Below are 16,340 nucleotides of genomic sequence, written 5' to 3'. Positions count from 1 at the left end.
GAACTAACGGAAATTCATTTAGTAATGGCGTTGGTATTGCGTCCTCCGAAATTTATCCATGGGGCGAGAACAAGACACTGAAATTGCAAGTTATAGGTCAGAATGTTATTTCTAAGGCCAGAGTACAGTATCACAGCGATCAGCCACGTAATGCTAGAACTGATTAAATGAGATATGTAGTAGCAGGAATACGGGAAATCACATCTTAGAAGTTTCTGAGAATTCTGTAATGAATAAAAATTTACGCTTCAGAAAGTAACAGATATTCCTAAACGCCTCATTAATACCATGAAGACTCAGTGTGTAAGTACAAATACAGTTATGAGTTCAGGCTAAAAAAGGTCAGAACAAATTTTAATAAATCAAGGTGCAGTTTATCACCCACTTCATTTAATTTATATACTGACGATCTAGTTATGAAACGGAAATACAGTTAGGAATTAAAATAGGACCTAGCACACTATTAAATACTCCTTTGAATGTTGATGACCAGATAATTATAAAGGAAACATACGACAATTTGCAAAGAGCAGTATATAGATAGAGCTAAAATGTGATATGCCAACAGCCTTGCCGCGGTGGTACCACCGGTTCCCGTCAGATCACCGAAGTTAAGCGCTGTCGGGCTGTGCTAGCAGTTGGATGGGTGACCATCCTGTCTGCCGGGCGCTGTTGGCAAGCGGGTGCACTCAGCCCTTGTGAGGCAAACTGAGGAGCTACTTGATTGAGAAGTAGCGGCTCCGGTCTCGTAAACTGACATACGGCCGGGAGAGCGTTGTGCTGACCACATGCCCCTCCACATCCGCGCCTAGTGACGCCTACGAGCTGAGGGTGACACGGCGGCCAGTCGGTCCCACTGGACCTTCATGGCCTGTTCGGGAGGAATTTAGTTTTGTTTTAAAATGTGATATACAGCAACTTAACTATATCTGATGGTAAGACAAAGATAATGGCTTTCAAAGGAAAGAATCCAGTCACATCGAAAATAATAATAAATAAAAAAAATTAGAACCAGTATCCCACATCATTTATCAAGGATGTGATATTTGTTTTCAGTATGACAAATGTCTTGAGAAAAAGGTCATCTGCGGAACAACTGGAAGAACTTTAGGAAGAAGAACAAGAAAGGAAACACAAATGAAATTTTGTAAAATTATGGGTTTAATGGTTCCGAATCATGAACAGTAACAAAAAAAGAAAAATCGCATATACAGGCAGCAGAGGTTCAGCAGAGGTACGTTCATGAGACATGTAATAAATTGTATAAAATGTGGAACGATACGATAAGATCAGATTTAAAAATATTTTCAGTTGTCGTGAACGTAGAAGAGAACAGAATGAAATGGATCATGTCTATAGAATGATAGAAAATGAATTGCCAGAAAATGCAATTAATTACCGGCCGACTGGTAAAAGATAACTAGTCAGACATCATACGAGATGAGAGATGGACAGATAGATGACAGAGACAGGAACAGATACCTGCAACACCTAATCCTTGGAGGGAGATGATAATGAATAAGAATTCCTTACTCCAAATGTTAAGAGAAAGGGGGGGGGGGGGGGGAGAAAGGGTAGTGCCTCCTCTTAATCACTCCCCACCAAACTCCCCTTGCGAACGCCCCTAAAAATGGGGAAAGAAATACTAAAGAACATTTTTACCGTTAGCGTTGTTAGATTGTTAAAGGGAAATTCGGAGTCGGAGCATGCTTCCTGGTACTTTCAACCGCGATGTAAGTTCGTTCTGCGTATCCCTATCAGATGACAGTTAGCACTAATTGTTAACTACGATGCCCAAAACAAACCAGGTAGCTCGCAAAGTACGTTCAGCTCATGAACAGAATCAAGAAATACTTGGAAAATAATTTCCATTTTAACGTCAAGTACACAAAAATTTGATCCTGATATCCTCAAGGAAACTGTCAATTATAATCACGGATAGAGGGAGAAATTATTTTAATGTTAACTTAATACACGCTGTATTTATGTTTTTTACGTGTGGTCTTGTCACGTTCTGAGTGGGAGCTGAAAATTGGACAATTATTTGCGGCTGATGATCTGAGTGGATAACTCGTTGCCATCAACAGCTGCTAAAGACCAGAACAAGGAAGACATCAAGTAACTTCTGATGGATTTTGTAAGATAAGGAGCTCGGCAGGTTACATCCGAGGGGTGGAAGTAAAATGCGTGAAGAGTAATGGAAGTAAAGTGCGCGGAGGTGGTTAAGTGGTACAGAATGGCTAGATGAGGCGATCTACTGAACTGCAATTACCATTTACTCCTATTGCAGCATATACAGTGACACAGAAACGGCTCTCCGCCGGCCGCGGTGGCCGTGCGGTTCTAGGCGCGCAGTCCGGAACCGTGCGACTGCTACGGTTGCAGGTTCGAATCCTGCCTCGGGCATGGATGTGTGTGATGTCCTTAGGTTAGTTAAGTTTAAGTAGTTGTAAGTTCTAGGGGACTAATGACCACAGCAGTTGAGTCCCATAGTACTCAGAGCCATTTGAACCATTTGAACGGCTCTCCATTAGTCGCAATCGCAGGCTCTATCGAAGACTCTACCCGCTGGGTCGCTGCAGCGCCCGGTATTAGAACCTTCTGGTGACGTGCACTTCCTGCGTCACGTCCCAGAGTCCAAAAGTTGTTTCTACTCGAGAAAGCTCCACTACATTCTCCACCCACGTGTAAGTAGTCCATTTACCGCAAGTTGCACTCTGAGTGCTTGGTGCGTGCTTTCCACTATTCTTTGTCTCTCGTGTTACATGCTCGGTGACTACTGGCGTTCAGCAACCATTGCGTACGTGCCGTAAGACTAATAGATTGACATAAAATAATCGCAGCACCAAGAAAAAGTTGTCAGACATAAACAGAAGTTGATAGGCATGTATCTACATCTGAAATATGGTGTCTGACCTTCTTTCGAGCCAATCGCATACGAGTGGCATCAGTAGTGCCTTTATGGATGCCAGTATGGTGATTCGACCTGTTGTGCTGTCATTCATAAAAAGCACTGCAGGGAGTGTTTTCCAACAGGATAACGCTCGCCCACTATCTGCTGTTGTAACCCAACATGCTCTGCATAATGTCAACATGTTGCCTCGGTCTGCTCGATAACCAGATCTGTATCGAGTCGAGCACATATGGGACACTTTCGAACAACTTCAGCGTCATCCACAAACGGCATTAACCGCCCCTGTACTAACCGACCAGGTGCAACAAGCATGGAACTCCATCCCATAAACTGACACATTGCACCTACACATCACAATGCATGCACGTCTGCATGCTTGCATTCAACGTTCTAGCGGCTACACCGGTTATTAATATACCAGCATTTCAAATTTGCAATGGCTTATCTCATGTTTACATTAACCTTTGATATTTCATTGTTGGCCACTCAAAAATGTAATCTAGACATATTATTCCCGAAATTTGATTACTTTACATTAATTTTTTTATATTGCAATTTTTTTCCGTCAGTGTGTAAGCGCCACAACCTCTCGCCAGCCGATATTAGTATGAGACTATAGTATTTCTAAAAAAAAATATTGTGGCGAAACATGCTTCAATCAAAAAGTTGCCAGTTCTCTGGACGCATCCGCTGTCTGACACTAAGCTTTCTGCCCCGCCGGCGCCACTGAGTACACGCAGCATTCTGTTGTACTCTTAAGCTTCAGTGCTTGGCTTAAATTCTCACAAAATACTCTCAAGTCTTGTTACCCTCTCTTGCTCCCTATACGCAACAGACTGTACAGATGCAAAATTTGAACTTCATACTAACTCCTTTTAGATCCAGTCAGTTTTAGGGCCTCCCGAAGCACTAAATGACTAGCATTCATAATCAGTGACAACTGGACAGCCTGTAGAGTTTACTTTCTCCATGTTGTCAGAGCTGTAAATACGCATGGCATTCTTTTAAACGGGGGGCAGAAAACCTTTCCATATGTGACAGTACTTTTTGAAAAACGATTACACATTCACGAGAAACCACATAATTGATACAAACCAATATTATACTTCTTAAAACTGTATTTTATCACTTCTTCAGAATAGTTATTTTCACGCTGGACGTAATGAATGCAAAAGAAGTTTTAATTTAGTTGTTTCAGTCCTTGTGTAACAATAGAAGAATACAGGATGACGGAGACAAAATTTCTATTTTTGTGATGAATTGCGGCGTGCTCTAAATTAAAAAATTAGAAGTGCAAGTTAATGAAAATGAGTAAGAAAAACAATGCTGTAATTTTCGAATAAAAGAATAGTGTTGTAATGTAACTTTACAAAGCGATATGAAATGGAACGAGTATGGAAGGACATTAATAGGGAAGGTCATCTCCGGTTTATTGGGAGGGTTTTAGGAAAGTGTAGGTCATCTACGAACCAAACTCCGAGTAGAACACTTTTGCAACCCATTCTTGAGTACCATTCGAATGTTTGGGATCCCCACCATGTTGGATTAAAGGAAGACATCGAAGCAATTCAGAAGTATGCTGTTAGATTTGTTATCAGTAGATTCAGTCATCACGTGAGTATAATGTTACTCAAAAACCGTCTTGATTGCAAATATTTTTATTCATATGACCGGTTTCGGTTCATTCAGAACCATCTTCAGATCTGTAAAAATAATGATACTGATATTTCAGTTACAGGAGGGATTTGGACGGGTTACTCCTGTAACTGAAATATCAGTATCATTATTTTTACAGATCTGAAGATGGTTCTGAATGAACCGAAACCGGTCATATGAATAAAAATATTTGCAATCAAGACGGTTTTTAAGTAACATTATAATTTCACTGATTGCTGTTGTCCCAAAAGACATTATGTCTGTTTTTGCATCACGTGAGTGTTACGCAGATGCTTCGTGAACTCAAATGGGAGTCCTTAGAGGGAAGACGACTTTCTTTTCGCGAAACCTGTTGAGCAAATTTGGAGAATAGGTAACTGCCACTGACTGCAAAACGACTCTTCTGCCGCCAACGAGTATTTCGCGTTAAGGACCGCAAAGACAAGACAAGAAAAATTCAGGCTCTTACAAAGGCATGTGTAGGACGGCCAGAAATACTCGGAAAATTTATAAGGGTGTTGCACCATAGGTTGCGATAAAAAATAATTCATAATGAACAAATCGATATATTGACCGTTTCCCAGTTAATTATCAATGAAGTTAGCCTATCAGGTCATTGTGTGCACAAATTCAAGCGGCCTGCTAGAGACGGTGCACTTCGTTTGGTCTCCTTAAACCGAACAAGAGAGCGATACAAACATTGGATGTTGGACGGTAGAAAGGATCGACCCCTTACCAAAGAGTGAGCAGTCTCGTGCACTATCGTCTACGCTTTGAGAACAATTGACGCAAGTTGTGTCTGGCGGTCCGCTTGAATTTGCACACGCAACGGCCTGATTGGCTAACTTATATACTAGTTAACTCGGATACGTAGCAAAGACTCTTTTTTTTACAATTATTTCTCAGCACAACCTACCCTGCAACATCTCACAAGACCTTTAGACTGTTTCTGATCACTCTGTACACAGTAATTTTTTCCTCAACCTGTTTGCGGGTGGAATAAGAAAGAAAATGACTAGCAATGGTACGCGGTACCCTCGGCCATACATCTTATTGTGGCTTACAGAGTATGTGTGTAGATGTAGATGCAGATATAGATGCGGCCCGCTCCTATTACTTCTCCTGAACCAGTCTCTTCATTTCAGAACGAAAACTGCACCTCAGATAATTTTTTTTAATATTCCAAATCTCTAACTTTCCCTACAATTTTTAGTCACTAGAGCACACTCAAGTACTACAGACGCTATTCCTTGATGCATAGAAGTTATTCCTTGATATCTGAAGGCACGACCTGTTATCTTATCCCTTTTTCTTGTCAGTGTTTTCCGCATGTTCCTCTTCTCAACGTTCCTGCGGAGAACCGCCTCATTTCCGATATTATCAGTTCACCTACTTTTCAGTAAACGTCTAAAGCGCTGTATCTTCTTTTCTGATTATCTCTCAGTCGCTGTTTCACTTGCTTATAGTGTGTGCTCCAAATGCACATTCTCAGAACTTTTTCCTCCAAGTGAAATTGAATTTTGCTATTAGTAACCTGCTTTTGGCCAAGAATGCCCTCATTTCCTGTATTAGTCTCCCTTTTAAGGCCTTCGTTCTTTGCCCATTATATATTACTGTGCTTCCGAGATAATAGAATTGCTTAACTTCGACTACTTCGTGGCCTCCATCTTGACATTACGTTTATCAATAAACGCATTTATACTACTCCTCACAACTTACATGTTTCTTTAGCTTACTCTCAATCCGTCGTGTCCTCTTAGTGGACTGTTCGTTTCAGTTAACAAGCCCTGCAATTCTTTCTTACTTCTTCCTGTTCTACTAATATTGAAATAAATAAAAAAACACACATAAATACACTGCAGCAAGCGGTGCAACGTATTTTGGTCAGCTTTTGTGCGTTACATACACTGATGAAGAAAAAAACACACTGAAGGACTGTATTCAGTTGCACCAGGGTATAGTATGAGCTTTCTGAGCGGTTGTAGTACCAGTGATTCATCTGTCACGGTCAACGGCGTTCAGATGGTGCTATAGAGACCTGTCGGTGCGCCCTCTGTTTTGACTATGCAGGCTGTGGCTGGACTGAGTTTGGAGGTGAACAGTGTGTGCAACATTCATTCTAGGGCATTATCATATCCCGCCGATGATTACGTACTCCATGTTGAACGACTTTAGTTATTTAAACATGACCGCTGTACGAATCTGCGGGAGGCTGGTTGGATGGATCGACGGGATCATATGTGGCTCTGCCCAAACTAATACTGACGCCATGACACCGCTAACCACGGCTTCTCCGGTGTGGTTGAAAGAGTCGACACGTATACGGCGTAGAGAGGGAGAGCGGCCTGTTCCAGAGTGTATTCGCCCACAACACACGGGTCCTGTCCCAGGCTTCACAATTTTTATTTTTTTTTTTGTTTTTTTTTTTTTTTTTCTTGATCCAGCAGGGTAAAGTAACCAATGTCCACTACATTGCACATGTTGTCATCCCCATGCTACGGTAATTTCTTCTACAGGAAGATGATGTTCTTTTGTTTTGCAGCACGTCAGTTCACGTCCACATACAGCTTCTATGACGTAACCTACTCATCATGGTACATAACTATTATTCTGCCAGTAAGATCACCAGGTCTCTCAGTAAGTGAATACGTATGGATGATGCAAGGGGAGTTTTCTCTTTATCTGCAAGAACTATGGCCCAATTGCAACAAAAGGTGCAAGGTTCTAGAGATAACCTATCGCAGTCTGCAATTAGGCACCTTTACGAGCCTGGGGGGAGAGGGGGGCGGTCGTTGTGTATACTGATGCTGTTGTTTGGTCTCAATTTGTTGTCATATACTACTAATGAACTACCTGTCACGTCAACTGTCGATAAAGTGGCCTTGTCGTTAAGTGTGTTGCATTTTTTCCGGCAGCATATTATTAGGTAGGAAAAGATATGATTAGACAGGAAAAGAAAGGAAATAAAAGTGTGTCTGGAGTGATACAGTGGCAATTGGATCTGTTACTTCCGCCAACATTTCACTTGGCTCGGCGATCAATTGTTTCTAGTCTGCCATTTGCGGCAGTCTGTTGTCATTTGGGGCTCCTTTGGAACGTACAGAACAGAGAGCGGCCGTGCAGAGACAGAGGCGCGGATAGCAGGTGGCGCGTCGCGGACTCACAATGGCGGGTCTCATTAGGGCGAGTGCCCGGGCCATCTGCAGGGTCACGGGGTTGCGGCTCCAGCAGTAGGGTCCCCAGCGTCGCTGCTACTCGACACTAAGCTGGGGCCCAGATGCGGCGCTACCAGTTATCGCGGTGTAGCTTGGCGATTCTCTTACATCTACCCAATAGTCTTCGGAAGACATGGCAGCTCTCACCATTACACAATAACGGAAATCAACTGAAGAAAAAATAGCGAACACCTTCCAATCCGAATCGGTATCGCAACACAAATAACGAGTTTGTAGAGGGAGCAGAAACATTTTGAAGCTGACGATGCACCTGCCGGCGACGTGAACTGGGTCCATTATTTTTGCATGTTTTATTTTTTAATGAAACACTGCGCCTACAATCAACGGCCCCCACCAGTCCGCAACGTGGGCCAAGTCCTCAGCTTCCCGCTCTTCCTTCTCTACCTGGATTGTCTTTGGGATTCTGCAAACAAGGATCTTTTGAAACCCATCTACTTGCAAGAACATCCCACTGGTAAGAAAGGCGTGAAGTACTTGTAAGATTATATAAGAAAATAAATTATGGATAGGAACTAATAGAGCAAAAATTCGTTCGCGTTTAGAATGTAGACATCCCGTGACTGGTCTTGTTTGCCCCGTGACATATGGCAAGTTACTGTTGGTTGTGGTTAAGTTGTGTATCAATAGGGCGGGGCTGCCTTGTCCGAATCGGGTATGGTTGTCGGTCAGGTACACTGCAGTAGTGTATGCAATGAGGTCGTAGTCCGAATTTGTGTAGCAGGGTACTGAACCACTTGTTTTCTGCAGATAGATAATGGCTGTAAGAGGAAGCGACTGGGAGAAGTTTGGAGATACTACTTCGGCTCTGTTCTGCAATGTTTAGCATCCATCTTCAGTCCAGGACAGCTCAGAAACTGGCGCCACACCAAGAAAACAGCATAATTTCCCATGAACAGCGTGACAACCAAACAAATCCAAGTTACACACAGACTGACACAGCCACAGCATTTACCGTGGCGCTCGGAAATCATTCATCTGCGGATTACTAGAACCGCAGGGAATCTGTTCTAATAATGCAAGAGAACTTACTTATGAATAAAATGTCGACTCCCCAGATTCCAGGAGAGCGCAAACTGCCTCCCTCTCGCCCTCCCCTGTGAATGCGTATATGTCAATCGCAAATTTATTTCAGTCGAAGTATAACAGTCTACATTGTCCCAACCGCTAGAGATTATTAACAATTTAGAACTAGCGAGTCCAGCGAGCAGTAAAGATTCAAAAAGTACTGGATGATTCAAAAAGAAAGAACAAATTTCAATTGTTTCTTACAGACGAACTATGAAAGATGGAAAGACACTGTGCATGTCACTGAATAGAGGAAGGTTCAAAGTTTGGACACAGTCGCATTGTTGTTTGTAACAACAAGGTGATTACAAAGTAAATCATTCAATGTGTTGGTATTTGCGCGAAGTTAATCCATTGTTCAAGTTCAAATGGTTCAAATGGCTCTGAGTACTGAGGGACTTAACATCTGAGGTCATCAGTTCCCTAGAACTTAGAACCACTTAAACTAACCAACCTAAGAACAGCGCGCTCATCAATGCCCGAGGCAGCACTCGAACCTGCGACCGTAGCGGCGGCGCGGTTCCAGACTGAGGCGCCTAGAACCGCTCGGCCACTACGGCCGGCTTCATTGTTCAAGTGCAATGTGCATTCTGTGCCGTGCGTGGCTCGTGTTCGTGCCATCTCTTATTTAACACCCTGTATTTACCGTACTGCCGCCTCGTTATGTTAATTTTCAATTACTGGTGTCACAGAGTTGCTGCCTTGTCTGCCCGTGAGCTGCAGCAGCAGCGCTGATCGATATAGGCCCTCCCGTATTATCTTTTTTGGACTGTTATTACTTCCCGGTCGTCGTGTGTCGTCCCACGAGTTGGAACGCGCCAGCAGTGCAGTTAGGACCGGCCAATTTAAGTCAGTGGAGTTCGGGCTGCAGTCGAACAGTTGGGACACGGCAAAAGTACGTTCGAGTTGGAGCGGCAGTGAGGTTCTAAAAGCTATGACTCACTCGGCCGTTGCCGGCACACATGCCTGGGGACGGTCTTGGTTGATCGTCGGTTGGTCGAGTATTTGCTCGCCGATCGCTTATGGGTTGGCGGTGTGTGTCTCAACTCGTGGTTCGTCCTGTTGACTGCACAGTCACAGCTTTTAGCATTGGTCGCCATCTTAGTCCAAGTGTTTGTGAAATTGTGTGTAGCCTGTGATGTTCACTGCCCAGTTATTTTAGTATTGTCTCTGTGCTGATGTGTAGCAGTTGGTCGGTTGGCGCAGTCGGTTGCAGTACCAGTGCGGCATTCAGCGCCAGGGAGGCGCGGATAGCCATCACTCGCCGATGATTGCCGACAAACACAATTTGAGTGGGAACGGCTTGATCGTCGGTCGGCGTCTTGTCGGACGACGTATATTTGGCCGGCGATCGCTTATGGGTTGGCTGTGTGTGCCAACTCGTGATTCGTCCTTGTTTTGCTCAGTCACTGCCGTTACCATTGTGTAGTTATTCGTGCAAATGTTCGTGAAGCAGTGTATAGTTTATGTTGTTTGACTGACAAGTTATCTAAAGATTGTCGGCGTACTGGCTCTGAATTGGTCGGGTGGGGTGGAATAGCTAGGAAGGACAGGATAACCATCACTCGCCCGACGATAGCCGACACACACGTTTGAGTGACAACGGCCTTGCTTGGCCGTTTGGTCGGTCGTCTGATTAGACGACGTGTATTTGGGTCGTCCATTGCTTATGCGTTGTCTCTGATCCGTTCTGGTTGTCGTTCCAGTCTCCGCTGTTAGTATCGTTTGAGTTTTGGTGCAGGTGGGTAGCGGAACTGATATTGATCAAAAATGTTCGAATGGGTGTGAAATCTTAACTGCTAAGATCATCAGTCCCCAAGCTTACACGCTACTTAACCTAAATTATCCTAAGGGCAAACCCACACACTCATGCCCGAGGGAGGACTCGAACCTCCGCCGGGACCAGCAGCACAGTCCATGACTGCAGCGCCCTCAGACCGTTCGGCTAATCCCGTGCGGCTGATCTTAATCATTGGTCTGTTGACAGTCTGTCGATTAGGTTCCCAGCGGATTGAAAATGGTTGGGCCGACTGCCTGTCTCAGCTAAGCCAGCGTTAGTGTTTGAATTCCAGGCCGACCCACGAACATCTGAGCGCCCTTGGGTTACTGCCCTATTTTTTAAAAATTTGTTCTTGTTGTTTGTAGTTGTATGGTTTCTAGCCGATTTGTTTTAAATTAGAGTTGTTTACCTCTTAAGGCCGTCAGCCTAGTTTCAGGTATTGTTTGACGTAGGCCCTTTGGCATTTTAAAAATTTTGATGTTGTTGAATTTTTAAAGTCTTGTGCCTTCAGTCGATTTTGAGTTTGAGTTGTTGTGCTTTAAAGGCTTTCAGCCTAGTTTATAGTACTGCTTCACGTAAGCCCTTTGCCATTTTAAAAATTTTAATGTTGTTGAATTTTAAATCTTGGGCCTCCAGCCGATTTTGAGTTTGAGTTCTTTTGCTCTTTAGGTCTTCAACCTAAATTAAAGAACTGTTTTACGTAAGGACTTTGGTATTTAAAAAAAATAATGTTATGGAGGTTTAAGTGTTAGGCCTTCACCCGATTTAAATTTAACTTGTTTACTTCAGCCTAACTAAAGAAATGTTTTAAGATAAGGCTTGCCTGTTAAATTTCTGATTATGCTTGCGTTTTAAGTTATTGGCCTTCAGCCGTTTTTCAATTAAAGTGGCTTTCAGCCGTTAATTAAGGCCCAAGGATTAAAGCTGTGTGTGATTTTGTTTAACTTTTTTGGGATCTTGTAATGTGTAATCATATAATAAACTGACAACCCTTATTTGGACCTCTTTCCACGATATATATTATCTGTCGTATCCTGCGGGATTAGCAGCGTGTCCCACATTCCTCCGTCGATTCAGCAAGAAGGCCCCTCTGCAGAAAAACTGGTATAAAAAATTGTTGGAAGTCGGTTGCATACGCAAGGGGGAGTGCACTGGTCGGCCACGTCCGTCTTATGAAAATTTCGACCGTATCCGACATGCGGTCAGACAGAGGCCTCAGAAGTTCACAAGACGAACATCAACTTCCTTAGACAACGGTGTGGCATGTTCTGACTAAATATGAAGCCTTAAGAATTGCAGTTAATGCAGCAATTCCGCCCCAGCGACCATAACGAAATATAATAATTTTGAATTTCAGTTCTCCAGGATACGCAGAGAAAACTTGTTCGAAAGGATTCATCCTTTCGGACGAATCGACGTTTCATCTGGTTGATAAAGCAAACCGCCAAAATGTAAGAATTTGGGAGCCACAAAATCTTGGCTTCATTGTCGAACGTGAAGGAGACTCATCGCAACTGAATGTGTTTTGTGCGTTTCTGTTCACAAAGGTCATGGACTCTTCTTTCTTGCGGAGGAAATCATGACAGGACATGCTACAAAATTGGTTCTTCCCTCAACTTCAAGAAGATCACAGTTATTTTATTTTTATGCATAGCGGCACCCCGTCTCACTTTCGCTACGAAATGCGGCATTACCTTAAAAACAGTAAAGGCAGTTGACAAAAATATTGTCTCTATTGAGGTCGAAGTTGAATGTGACAGTGAAGTCGTCTGGTCGCGTATAACCGGAGTAGGTGAAACCAAGTCAATTGTTGACTGTTTGTACCGGCCACCTGATTCTGCTGTGGCAGTTCTAGAGCCATTTAAAGAATGTCTACGGTCAATAGCGCTTAAATACCCAGATCATCCAATATTGGTTGGAGGCGACCTTAACCTGGCGATTATAGACTGGGATGTCTACGGATTCATTGAGGAGGGTACAGAGAGACAGTCATGCGAAATACGAATTACTTTTGAACGCGTTTTCTGAAAATTGTCTTGAGCAGCTAGATCGGCAGCCCACATGCATTGACATATCTTAGACCTTGTAGCTACAAATTAGCCGGACCTTATCGACAATGTCAGCATAGAAACAGGGATTAGATGTCAGCATAGAAACGGGGATTAGCGAACGTGATGTCACTATAGCAACTACGATTACGAAAGTCGATAGACCAGTCCAGAAGGCTGCTAGATAGAGCAGATACGCAGTTATTAACACCTCACTTAGAGAGTGAATTGGCATCACTAACTTCAATTAAGATGGATGCAGAGGAATAATGGGTAAAGACTAAGCAGACTGTAAATCGTGGTCTGTAGAGTTATGTGCCTACTAAGTGGATAAAGAATGGAAAATATCCACCATGGTTTAATAACGAAATTTGGAGGATGCTGAGGAGGCATAGCCTGTTGCACTTTCTGCTCAAAGAGGGACTCATAAATGATGACAAGCGAAGGTTACTAGAGATTCGGACGTCTGTGAAAAGATCTATGCGCGAAGCATATAACAGCTACCACTGTCACACCTTAGCAAATGATCTGGCAGAGAACTGGAGAATATTATGGTCGTGTGTAAAATCGGTAAACGAGTCTAAAGCTTCCATTCAGTCCCTTGCTTCCCAGTCTGGTTTGGCAGTTGCAGATAGCAAAACGAAAGCTGAAGTTTTAAATTTCACGTTCGGGAAATCGTTTGGTGTGGCCGAGCGGTTCTAGACGTTTCAGCCTGGAACCGCACGACCACTACGGTCGCAGGTTCGAATCCTGCCCCGGGCATGGACGTATGTGATGTCCTTAGGTTAGTTAGGTTTAAGTAGTTCTAAGTCTAGGGGACTGATGACCTCAGATATTAAGTCCCCTAGTGCTCAGAGCCATTTGAACCAAGAAATCGTTCACTTAGGAGGATTGCACAAACATACCGTCATTTGATCATAGGACAGACTCCCGTATGGACGACGCAGTAATAAGCTTCCCTGGCGTAGAGAAACTACTGGAACATTTGAAAGCAAATAAAGCACCAGGTCCGGATAGAACCCCAGGTCGATTTTACAAAGAGTACTCTACCACATTGGCCCCTTACTTAGCCTGCATTTATCGTGAACCTCTCGCCTAGTGCAAAGTCCCATGCGATTGAAAAAAAGCTCAGTTGACTCCAGTATATAAGAAAGGTAAAAGAATGGACCTACAAAATTACAGACTAACTTGCCTAACTTCTGTTTGCTGCAGAAATCTTGATGGTATAACTGATTTGGCTGAAAGGGTGGACAACAATCTACGGTTGTTTTCTGATGATGTCGTGGTGTACGGTAAGGTTGTCGAAGTTGATCGACTGTAGAGACATACAAGACGACTTATACTAAATTTCCATTTGTTGTGCTGAATGGCAGCTAGTCCTAAATGTGGAAATGTGAGATAACGCGGATGTGTAGGAAGATCAAACCTGTAATGTTCAGATACCGTATTACTAGTGTCCTGCATGACAGAGTCAAAGTAGTTTAAATATCTGGGCATACTGTTGAAAAGCGATGTGATGTGGAACGAACATGTGAGAACCTTGGTAGGGAAGGCAAACGGTGGACTTCGGTTTACTGGAAGAATTTTAGGAAAGAGTGGTTCACCTGTGAAAGAGACCGCGTATAGGACGCTGATGCGATCTGTTCTTGAGTACTGCTCGAGTGTTTGGAATACGTACCAGGTCATATTGAAGGAATACATCGAAGCAGTTCAGAGTCTGGTTGCTAGATTTGTTACCAGTAGGTTCGAACAACACGTAAAGTGTTACGGAGATGTTTCTGGAACTCAAATGGCAATCCCTGGAGGGACTACTACGTTATTTTTGAGAAACGCTATTAAGAAAATTTAGAGAACTGGCATTTGAAGCTGACTGTCGAACGATTCTACTGCCGCTAACATACAATGCACGTAAATATCTTGAAGATAAGACACGAGAAATTAGGGTTCATATGGAGGCATTCGTTTTTCCCTCTCTCTATTTACGAGTAGAACAGGAAAGAAAATTACAAGTAGTGGTACACGACATCCTCCGCCACGCACCTCGGATATATACAGATGTAGATGAAGAACACCTTCTTGCAACGCTCGATTGGAAGAGGTGAGTAAACCTGCCTTTTTTTCTGATGGCGCCAATGGCAGGTACTCTTCAAGATCTGAGAAATCGATTTGTTGAAGCTATCTTTTCAGTAAACAGAAACGTATTGATTCGTGTGTGGAATAAAGTGGACTACCGTTTCGATGTTTCTCGAGCAACGTATGGCGCTCATGTTGAGTGTATGGTATAGTGTCTGTGCCAACAGAAAATCTCTATTCAGTGACTTGCGCTGTATGTTTCTATCGTTCTGTAGTTGCTTTTTGGATCACCCTGTAGTAGAATGCGCACAAAATAACTTGACCCGGAGCTGCGCGGACGACGCGATAGGGGAGGGGGCAACTTTAATTGTGAGAGCTCCTTTGTGAAGGATGGCTGTGCTGAAGGCTAGGCACACACGTATATCTCGCATAACTTGAAAACTGTACCTGCTGAGTCTACGAACAATACTATTAACAGGTTTTGCCAGTATGGGCAATAATTAGACAAAAATTGGTGTTCAGAATCTATAGATTCTCACTAGAGTACCACTATCGAAAGTTTAACCAAAGCAAAACAAGATCGACCGCACACAGCCTGAAGGAAGGGATAAAAATGTAGCGTAGCGCAAAATGTCACTTACTACGATACTAACAATGTACGTAAAAGAAAGAATATTCATCACACTGTTTATTTCAGTTAGCTGATTACATGTTTGGCATTATTATCTAAAAATATCGTTCTTATTCTTCCTCATTAGTGAGGACTTGGGAAGTTCTGTACCTACGTTTTACTCCTCCTTGTTTATCCTCTTTATTGAGTTATCGGAACAGCTGGCGGTTCCAGCAACTCTCTTAAACATAGTTTTATTTATATTTGTTTCCTTGTTTCCCTCTTCCGAAAAACATGTAATGTGCCTCATTAACAAGAAATTTTCCTGCACTTATGATGTGCTAAGACCGCAATACGATGCTACGTAGCAATGAGATAGCAAAGATTGCGGTACATACTATGTAGCATTGAAATAGCAACGAGAAGGCACGAAGTGTGCAGCGCGGCGTATTATAGCCAACTGAGGCGGTCGCTCTTTTGGAACAAAGGGATGGAATCGATCAGCACATAGAACGAGAATAATCTTCTTCATCGATGCACGTTGTTTTGTGCGGACTCTGCCTTTATTTGTATTACCTACCTATCAGTGGATGTCAATGGATGAAAGACAACAGGCAGATTCCGTATATCTAGATTTCCGGTAAGTTTTTGACACGGCACACCATTGCAGGCTGTTAACGAAGGTACGAGCATACGGGATAAGTTCACGATATGTCAGTGGCTCGCAGACTTCTTAAATAATAGTACCCAGTTGTTGTTCGCGACGGGGAGTGTTCATCAGACACAAGGGTATTGTCAGGAGTGCCCCAGTGAAGTGTGACAGGACCGCTGTTGTTCTCTCAATATAAGTGATTTGGCTGAACGACTTACCGGGATTTTGAGTCTGACTATGTACGACTGCTGCCTGATTCTGATGTGTGATCGTTGGCTGACAGGGTGGACAGCAATCTATGGCTGT

General features: G+C 43.2%; 1 protein-coding gene and 1 pseudogene across 1 annotated transcript in view; both read left to right on the top strand.

Moving 5' to 3' along the window:
* Positions 1–16,340, top strand: part of LOC126281870 (calcium/calmodulin-dependent protein kinase type IV-like) — a 618,086-nt gene that overhangs the window by 379,564 nt on the left and 222,182 nt on the right. The window lies entirely within an intron of this gene.
* Positions 561–678, top strand: LOC126282572 (5S ribosomal RNA; annotated as a pseudogene).

Source organism: Schistocerca gregaria, chromosome 7 (assembly GCF_023897955.1).
Source record: "Schistocerca gregaria isolate iqSchGreg1 chromosome 7, iqSchGreg1.2, whole genome shotgun sequence".
Classification (NCBI taxonomy): domain Eukaryota; kingdom Metazoa; phylum Arthropoda; class Insecta; order Orthoptera; family Acrididae; genus Schistocerca; species Schistocerca gregaria.
Note: the sequence above shows the minus strand (reverse complement) of the source record. Positions and strands in the feature narration are given on the sequence as shown.